Source organism: Gracilinanus agilis, chromosome 6, assembly GCF_016433145.1.
Source record: "Gracilinanus agilis isolate LMUSP501 chromosome 6, AgileGrace, whole genome shotgun sequence".
Classification (NCBI taxonomy): Eukaryota; Metazoa; Chordata; class Mammalia; order Didelphimorphia; family Didelphidae; genus Gracilinanus; species Gracilinanus agilis.
This window is the reverse complement of record NC_058135.1, coordinates 130,464,877-130,474,868: the sequence shown is the minus strand read 5'-3', so window position 1 is coordinate 130,474,868 and position 9,992 is coordinate 130,464,877. Positions and strand designations below refer to the sequence as shown.

General features: G+C 35.7%; 1 pseudogene; it reads left to right on the top strand.

Moving 5' to 3' along the window:
* Window positions 1-9,062: 9,062 nt before the first annotated feature.
* On the top strand, window positions 9,063-9,724 carry LOC123252995 (annotated as a pseudogene).
* The last annotated feature ends 268 nt before the right edge of the window (window positions 9,725-9,992 follow it).

The following is a 9,992-nucleotide window of genomic DNA, read 5'->3' as shown; positions in this document are numbered from 1 at the left end:
CATTTGTATGGGGAACTTTCAGTGTGGAACCTCCTTCTATCTTTGCACACAGGAAACTTATCAACATTGAATAGTTTTAGAGAGTTGCTTTGAGGTACTAAGAGGTTAAGTGACTCCATAAGAGTTCCATTGATAAAACTTGAACCCAGATATTCCCGACTCCAAGGTTGGTACTCTATTGACTACATCACATTTCATACTACCTTTCCAATGAAGATGTAAGGTCAAAATTATTTTGGGGCCCTCTCCCTCACTGATTATACCAAACCATTGAAGGTGGTGAATTAACTTTTCCTTATTTCAAAAATCCTCAGTATCAAATTAAATGTGTCCCTTTTTCAAACCTAGAAAAGTAATTTGTTTTTCAGGTTTTTTTTTAATTGGCAGGTGCTATTTATCAGACAACAAGAGTGGGAAGAAAAAGAAGAGCTTGGCAAGACATCTCTGGCAGATATGACATGATTATTGTCCTTGGAAAAGATGCAACATGAAAACATTTCTCAAATTTTGGCTACCACTTTCTCTTCTTCATTTACTTGACCACACACCATTCTCTGTGTTAAAATGGCCCAGTTAGCAAGACCAGCTAATATATGAAATCTATGCATTGAATTTTTGGCAAAGTACTCACATCTAACAGAAGGATGATGAAGAGATCAAGAAACTAAAGAAAGAGAGGAACTAGCAACCTTAGAATCATCACTTTAGAATACTCAGGTAACTTTGCTAAGCAAATAGTCATGCCAGATCTCAATGTGCTGTGCCAAATCTTTGAAATCTTTGCTTTCAGAAGCATAAAAACTGCCACAAATTGAGTTCCTTCACAATTATCCATTGCTTTCGCCCCAGGGTGAAAAAACAGTCAACAATTGTTAGTATTTAGAAATGTCCTCATTTCAAATTTGAAAGGAAAATATAAATAAACAGGGAAGGGGTGGGGGAAGGATGAGGACAGAGATTTATTTCCATCTGCGAGCAATCATTTCTCCTCTCTGAACTATAATTGTACCTAGACTGATCATCAATAATGAAAAATCACAGAAGCAAACAAACAGGACCTAGTCATCTTGAAATATGCTCCTCTAGATTCTCAGGAGGGGAGGGCAGAATAAAGCACCCCCACTTAGAAATATAAACACACACAAATGTATATGCACACATGCACATCCATCCCAATTCCACACACACTAAGCAGTTAAAGGTTTTGAATGATTAAAATTCTATCTTTAACATTTAAAAAAATCAGCTTACACTCATTCATCTGATGATCTCATTCTTTTTCAAGAGACTCATGTTATTATCAATGAGTCCTTCCACATTAATAGCTTCAGTTACTGAATCATAAGCTTTCACCACCTGTCTCCTGACAAATGAACAACCAGGATTCCTCCCTTCCCCCATTCGCCATCTCAGAACAATGCAACATCAATATCTGCTCAAGAAATCTGGTCTTTAAAAAGACCGTTTTCAGTCATTGGATTGTGCTATGTATAATGACCCTCCACAAGTTTCTCTATTATGATTTGCCTTGCTCATGCTAAGCACCCACATCCTACATTCTTCTCCCAGGTCTTGACATTTCAAAACTTCACTTATTTCTGTATCCCCTACTTCATTTTTTATTATTGACATACTGGTGGAATACTGAATTCAATTATGTAATCCATTTGTCTTTGCCTCATGGTATATCTTTTATATACAAATTAGATGTAGGGGAGTAATTCCCTCTTCTTACTTTTCTACCCACCCAAAGCTCAAAGCTTTTTCCTTACATTATCTTGTAGTATTTAATATTTAAGTGAAAATGAAAACATCACACACCTCCCAAATAAATATCATCTAACCCAACCCAATTCAATCTAATACGTATTTATTAAATCCTTGGTATGTTCAAGGTACTGTGCCATAATAATAACAACAATAACAACTGAAGCATCCCAGAGCCCGCATTCTATCCACCACACCACTTGGCTGTACCTTGTAGGAAATCAGAATACAAAGACAAGAGAAACATCCCATGACCTCCAATGAGCTTCCACTCTACTAAAAGAGGTTAAATTCAATCCTTCCCCATTTCTATTAGCTTTCTCAGCCCTCTCTTTGGAATTATTCTTCTCAAGTACTCTTGGAAGACTTTTGCTGTTCTGGATATTGGACAATGCTCTCATGCTTTCCCAATCATCACTGGAGTGAAGCAAGCAGAGCTATGTGCTCACTCCCATGTTTTTTAGCATGTGGTTTTCAGCAATATTGTCAGATGCTTTCAATAAAGATTAAAATGGCATCAAAGTCAGCTACAACACTTCTGCTAAATAATTATTTGCCTTGAAAAAGCTATATGTCAAGATTAAAGTGGAGGGGCAATTGAGGCATGACTTTCTGTTTGTAGATGATTGTGTATTTAATGCAGCCTTTGAGACTGAGTCAGAATAGAGCATCGATCAATTCTCTGCCATTTGTGCTAATTTTTTCCTGAAAAACAACCCAAAGAAGACAGGTTCTCCACCAGCCAGCACTGTACCATTCATACATGGAACCACCATCACTTACAGCAAATGACAAATGTTGAATGCTATGGATAAGTTCACTTACGTTGGCAATATACTTTCCAGGGATGTACACCTAGATGAAGTTGACCCATGAATTGTCAGGGCTAACTAAGTGTGTGGGAGGCTTGGAGGGAAAAGTATAAGTCTGACTACCAAACTGAAGGTCTCTAGGACTGTTGTGTGGACCTCATTGTTATATGTCTAATAAACCTGGGCAGACTACCAGTGCTGTGCCAAAAAATTATATCATTTTCACTTGAATTATTTTAGGAAGATTCTGAAGATCACCTGGCAAGAGAAGGTACTGGACACTGAGATCCTTTCTCAAGCTGAACTACCAAGCATTCATTCTACTACAGAAAACACAACTCTATGACATGGCTTGGCCATGTTGTTTGAATACCAAATAGACTTTTGCCTAAAAGACTACTTTATGGAGAACTCACCCAAGGCAAGCGCTCACACGAGTTGAGAAGCAGTAATCCAAGGATACTCCTCAAGGTCTCTCTAAAGAACTTTAGTATCAATTGTGAGACATGAGATGTACTGTCACAGGACCATGTAGTATGACATGCCTGCATCGAGGAAGCACCGGGCTCAATGAGCAAAGCAGAATTGCAGTAACTCAGAAGAAATAAATTTAGTTATAAACAAAAAAAGTATTCATTTTATAGCTCACAATGTTTTTATCTCATGTTTATTCATAAATTGTTCTCCTGTCCATAAATCTGAAAAGTAATATGTTCCCAATTCTTCTCACGTGCTTATTATATCCCTCCTTTATACCTAGGTCATTTATCCATTTTGATCTTATGTTGGTAAATGGTATAAGATATTGTTCTATGTCTAGTTTCTGACAGACTTCTTCCAAGTTTTCCCAACAATTTTTGCCAAATAGTGAATCTTTATTCCTAAAACTTGGATTTTTAGTTTTGTCAAACACAAAGTTACTATAATCTTTTACAATTATTTCTTGTATTTCTGTTCTTTTCTACTAATCTACTTTTCTATTAGCCAGTGTATAAAGGTGAGTATTGATGGTGAACAGATAGTTGAAATCATTCATGCTTTATAATATAATTCAAGTACTACTCTTTTCTAATCTAAATCTTCTTTTAGATTTTTTTCACTAATTCCTTTGATATCATTAACCTTTTTTTCCAAATCAATTTTATTATTTTTTTCTAATTCAATAAATATTTTGGTAAATTAATTGGGATAGCAATGAATAAGTAGATTAATTTAGGTAGAAATATGATTTAAATTTTATTGGCTCTGACCACACATGAGAAATTTTTTATGCAATTACTTAAATCTGACTTTATTTGTATAAGTATTTTATAATTATATTCATATAGCTTCTGGGTTTGTTTTAACAGATATACTCCTAAACTTTTTATTCTGTCTATGGTTGGTTTAAATGAATTACCTCTTAGTATCTCTTCTTGCAAGAATTATTGGTGATATATAGAAATGCTAATGATTAATGTGTGTTTATTTTTATCCTATTTCTTTGATAAATTATTGATTGTTTCAACTAATTTTAGTTGAATACATAAATTAAAATATATTTTGTACAAAAAAACTAATGTAGTCAAGATTCTAAGCAATAAGCTAGAAATATATATAAATATACGTATATATGTATATATATACTTTTCAGATAGAGGTCTTATATTTAAAATATAGAGAATCTTGTCAAATATATTAGAATATGAGCCATTCACCATTTGATAAATGATCAAAAGATATGAACAGACAGTTTTTGAATGAAGAAATCAAAGCAAATTATAACTATATGAAAAATGCTCCAAATCATTATTGATTAGAGAAATGCAAATCAAAACTCATCAAAAATCATCTCACACCTATTAGATTGGCTAAAATGATAAAAGGGCAAAATGACAAATGTCAGAGTGGATATAAGAAAATGGGGAAACTAATACACTGTAAACTGATCCAACCATTTGGGAAAGGAATCTGGAATTATACTCAAAGATTGTAAAACTGTATAGTCCTTTTGACCTAGCCATATTACTGTTAGGTACATTTCCTAACACGATCAGGAAACAGGAAAAGAAAGCATATGTTCTAAAATATTCATAGCAGCTCTCTTTGTGGTACAAAAACACTAGAAATTGAAGAGATGTCCATCAATTGGGGAATAGCTAAACAGGATGTGGCATATGATTATAATAGAATACTACTGCACTGTAAGAAATGATAAAAAGGTTAATTTTAGAAACAATATGGAAAACCCTCTATGAAATTATGAAAAGTAAAATGAGAAGAGAACATTATATAGCAACAGAAATATTAATTTTAAACATGATTTATGCATGTCCATGTCCAGAGAAAGAACTAATAAATAAAAATGAGGCATAGTTTTACATATATAAATTTATCAAATGTTGCCTTTCTAATGGGGAGAAGTGAGAAATGAAAGGAGTTAACTAGGTAGTTTAAAATAACAAATAAACAAACAAAAAAGAAAACAAAGAAATTTAGAGACATCTCCATCACAAATGTTCATATAGGTTATTTGTGCATGACCTATGTTAAAGCTTGTATTGGTCTCCTCAGTCATAATCAGACACTCTGTACATTGACCTTGAAATGACAATGTCATTTTTGTCCTCTTCAGTATGAAGGACAACAATGAACTTTTTCTTTTTCCTTGTACCTATTGCATCCTCTCCTGTCCCATCAAGGCATATATCTTGAAAGCAAAGAGTCATTTCTAGTTTATCCCCAGTGAGTCAAACATAGTAGAACTGGTTTTTAAATGCATCTTTTTTCTCTAATTTCTCCATCCCATAGAATCTAATTCCAGTCATGTTTTTTTTTTCCCTTTAGATACCCTTGCTCTTCTATTATGTTGTTCTTTTGTTCAACCTTCTCCTAATGAACTTAAACACTATATTTGGTTTATTTTTATATTCTTCCACATCCAATGAACATTCACTTTTTTTTCTACCTTGTTAATGAGAAGAGCTCACATCATGTTTTAGACAACCAGTTAAAAACATTCATTTCTGTCTTGGCTTCCCTGGTTCTTAGGTAGCTCATGAAATCAAGACAGAAAAAAAAACAACAGTTAATCCAAAGACAGCTTACCATTTCATCCTCACTCAAGAATAAGTAATTGGACTGGTTCATTCATTCACAGAATCTAAAGATTACAGAATTACAAGGGACCCCAGCAATCATCTAGTCCAATCCAAGACAAATGAAATTCCTACTATACTATTCCCAATAAGCAGTCATCCAACCTTTACTTCTCCAATGAGGAGAAGGGAGGTTTTCCCACTTTTAAATAGTTCTAACGGCCATAAAGGGAAGTAAGGTGGCAAAGTAGATAGAGCAACAGGCTTGGTGTTGGGAAATTTAAATCCAGCCTCAGACAATTAGTAGCTGTATGACCCTGGGCAAATAATTTAACTTTGTTTGCCTCACTTTCATCATCTATAAAATAAAATGAAAAAGGAAATGGAAAACCACTCCAGTATCTATGCCAAGAAAATCCCAAATGGAATCACAAGGAGTCTTGAATACAACTAAAAATGAACAACAACAGAATTATTTGAAATATAATCATGACATCAAAATTAAATTTATCTCTTTGCAACTTCCACCTATTTTGTTTCTTCATTCTGAGACCAAGCAAAATAAGTCTAATCTTATATCCACATGACAGCCTAATGGCAATACTTCAAGTCAACTGTCTTCTATCCCTTGAATCTTCGTTACTCTAGACTAAATATATCATGTCTACTAGATCCACTTTCTGTGCTAGATGTGGAGACACAAAGACAAAGATACAACAATTCCCGCCCTTTAGGCCACAGAATGTAAACAAAGTAAATGCTAAATAATATTTCTGAGGGAAGGTGTAGGATCTCATTGGGGATAAGAAAGATCTTCTTCCTATGCAATAGACATAGCGAACAAGAATGTAATGTAGAGGGATCAACAAATAGGCCAGTTTGAGTAGAATGAATAAAGGTGAATAATGGACTGGATTCTCCAACACTACTAGTACCATATTGACTTGGGGGTTAATGAAATATCTGATGGCTTTAGCCCTGCTCAGGACTCCCAAACTCAAGTGATCCACCAGTCTCAGCTCTCTCAGCTCAGCCTCTCCAGTAGCATGGATTTATTGCCACGCCCAGTGTGGATGCTATATATTTGGAATAATTGCCTGTTACTATACTATATAATAATGGCAATGTTTATGATATATGCCTACAGATTTATCTGTATATGTGGTGAGATGTGCCAGAATGACAAATTTTCTCTAGGGGAAATTGTAGTAGATGCCCTGAGGACCTCATTTCCCACAATGCTTAGAATTTAGAAAACCCTGGTCTCTGTATGAGCTCACAGTTGGGTAGTATCACCAGATAAATCTCTTAAGTATTGAAGTGTTTTGAAAAGGTGGGAGATTTAACCATTACAGTGGAATGGACATGGTGAAGTAGTGCAGAAAGAAGAGGAAGGAAAAGACAGATACAGAGCTATACAGGGTCAGGAGTCAGGGGGTAGAGAACATGACCAAGGAGAAGAATTTTTTTCAGGGCACCGAAAAACTTCACTATCCCATCTTGACCATGCTGACTTCAGAGACAAGGCAAGAACCTTTCAACGCTCTACCCTAAGGAACTCTCAAGAATAAAGCTCAAAGGACAATAAATGACAGCATCCAAAGCTTCCACCACTAGAGCCATACAAAGTTATGTTCCCTCCCACTACACTGGAGAGTCAGAGAGATTAAAAGAGAATTAAAATATAAATCCTTTAGAGAAATAAGAGATGGAATTCCTCTCTATATAGGTGAAGAGAATATTTAACTTTTTTATTTCTTTCTTTGTTATTTATGCTATTTCATGACTTAATTAAATGCCTTAGCTCCTAGATTTATGTATTATTTGGTAATAGATCAGAGGTAGGGGCTGGACCATGCATTGAATAAATGATTACTTCCAAACGACTACACTAAATCTGAGAATTGTGAGAGGAACCTACATTATCATAAAGTTATAGAATACCAAGCAACAGGAAGCTGGCTGAAATTTACAAACAAAATAAATTTCTGTTCCTTATAACAATTTTTTGACCTTCATAGTGACACAAACCATGCCTGAATAGCTAAAAAAATTGTTTAAGAAATTTAAAAATAAACAGATAAATGCCTTTAGATGTTCATATATCTGAAGGCAGGGGCAGGTTGAAATGATCTCTTGAAAACCTTTCCAACATGATACTTCTGTGCTTTCAAAGGCATTAAATAACACCTGTATTCAGTTGTGAATGGGCACTACTATTTTTTTGTGAAATTAGACAGGAAGGTTAAGTGCATTATCCACAATTATCCAGAAGAAGAGTAGCAAAATTAGGAAAAGAATTTCTGATCTACGATTCCTATTGTAGTTTTCATAGCTTTAGACTTATTTTATATTTCTCCTGTTTCCATTTTACTTTCCTCATCTACTTTTGAAGCTATCTCACTTTACTCATAGACAAAGCATATCTGTGAACAAAACCCATAGTTAAACATTTCCCATTTTTTAAAAAGTAAATTATTCTTCCCCAGAGCATTGTTATAATGAACAGAAATATATTTTGTTTGTAAATTTAAGGTTTGTAGTTAGTTACATAAAAAAGAATTGTTCACCTTCAAAAATCTTGTGCCCACCTGAATTATCCTTTTCTTATAAGAATAGCTTAAACTCATCAAGATAAGATAAGGTCTTGTAGATCTCCTTTATTCCATCATCTCTGTGAGACAAAAGATAGCTAGATCATATAACTGAGGTAAACACTGATACACAGAAGGTTGAAAAGGAGAATCCAATTATACTCTGGGGAGAGAAAATTTGTTTAATAGGCAGAGAAAGATGGGCTCCAGTGAATGAGGTATCCAACCATGATGAACCACACAGAGATAGTCACTGTAATCTTCCTCTTACTCTAGAGCTCAGGGATGATTGCAAATCTCCTAAGGAAAGGAGGAAAGAGAATAAGCATTTCTATAGCACTACTATGAACCAGATACTGTGCTAAATACTTTACAAATAGTATCATATTTGATCTCATATCTCCTAAATAGAGAGAGATGTCATTCTTCATCTTGGCCAGTTACTGATCAAAACCATCCAATGGCCATGTTTCTATTTCATTTTCAGGGATTAACATCAAAATATGAAGGGAAAAAAATCACAATCATGGAAATGCAAGTTCTAGACTTGCTTTTCACTACTTGTGTGACCTAGATCAAGTAATTTTATCCCTTTTGTCTTCAGTTTCCTTATCTTTAAAATAAAGAGATTGGAGTAGGTGACCTCTAAAATCTCCTTCACCTACAATATCCTGTAGTTTTAAAATTCCTAGTGAGAGGCAACAGTGCACAAGAGAAATGGGGTTGTCCTTGGATTTAGAAATATCTACATTTAAGTAATGTCTTTCACACAGTAGTGCATCCTTTGACCTTGTCCACCCCCCACTGGGATGATGGTGAAGTATTTCCTGGGGCAAAGCATGCCCCAGGGGCTCTTGGATCCAAGTATTGGCTGCCTTCTGGCAGAACTACCCAAACCACTTTAGCAAACATGTGCTGACAGAGGACATTGTGCATCAGGAAGTGGTACCTGACCTGAAGCTGCTGTCCAGGCAGCTTCTAACAAAGACCAACAGGATGGCCAACTGGGCAGAGAGCTTCTTCCCTGCTAATGTAACTCACTCAGTATACATCCTCAAGGATTCTATCATGAACCCACATAACCAGACCATGACCACTTTCACCTGGAACATCAATCATGCCTGGCTAATGATGGTGGGAGGAAAGATGTGTTTACTATGTGAACCCTGAAAATAGGGACTGGACTGAAATCCAAAAGGAGGCTTTGGTCCCTTCCAGTTTGTTTGGGGTGGCCACAGCTGTTCAGGAGTTTGACCTGGCTAGATTCAGAAGTAACGTGACCAAGACCAACAAAGGCTTCAAGTATATCTTGACCAAACTTCAAGGTGAAACTCCTAAGATACTTGCTGAAAGAGCTAAGGAAGCCACTGAAAAGGCAAAGAAAACTGCCCTGGCAGCTATTGAGAAGGCCAAGGACCTGGCCAGCAAGGCAGCCACAAAGAAGTAACAGCAGTAACAGCAACTCTATGTTTAAAGGAACCACCCTGCTGCCTCCCCTGATCCAAAAGATCCCAGTTGCCCTCCCAGATCATCAGACCCCAAGACTGAGAGCCTCCTAGCAGGACCTGAGCCAGAAGCCCAAACACCCAAACACCAAAGATACAATCATCCCAGTGCAGACTTACAGACAATCCAGCTCTTGTCCCATTATCTGCCCTGTGTCTGAGTTGTAATTGATCATCAAAAATATATTTTCAAACCTGAAAAAAACACACTTATTTGTGCTTGTGGAAGGAGTTTCA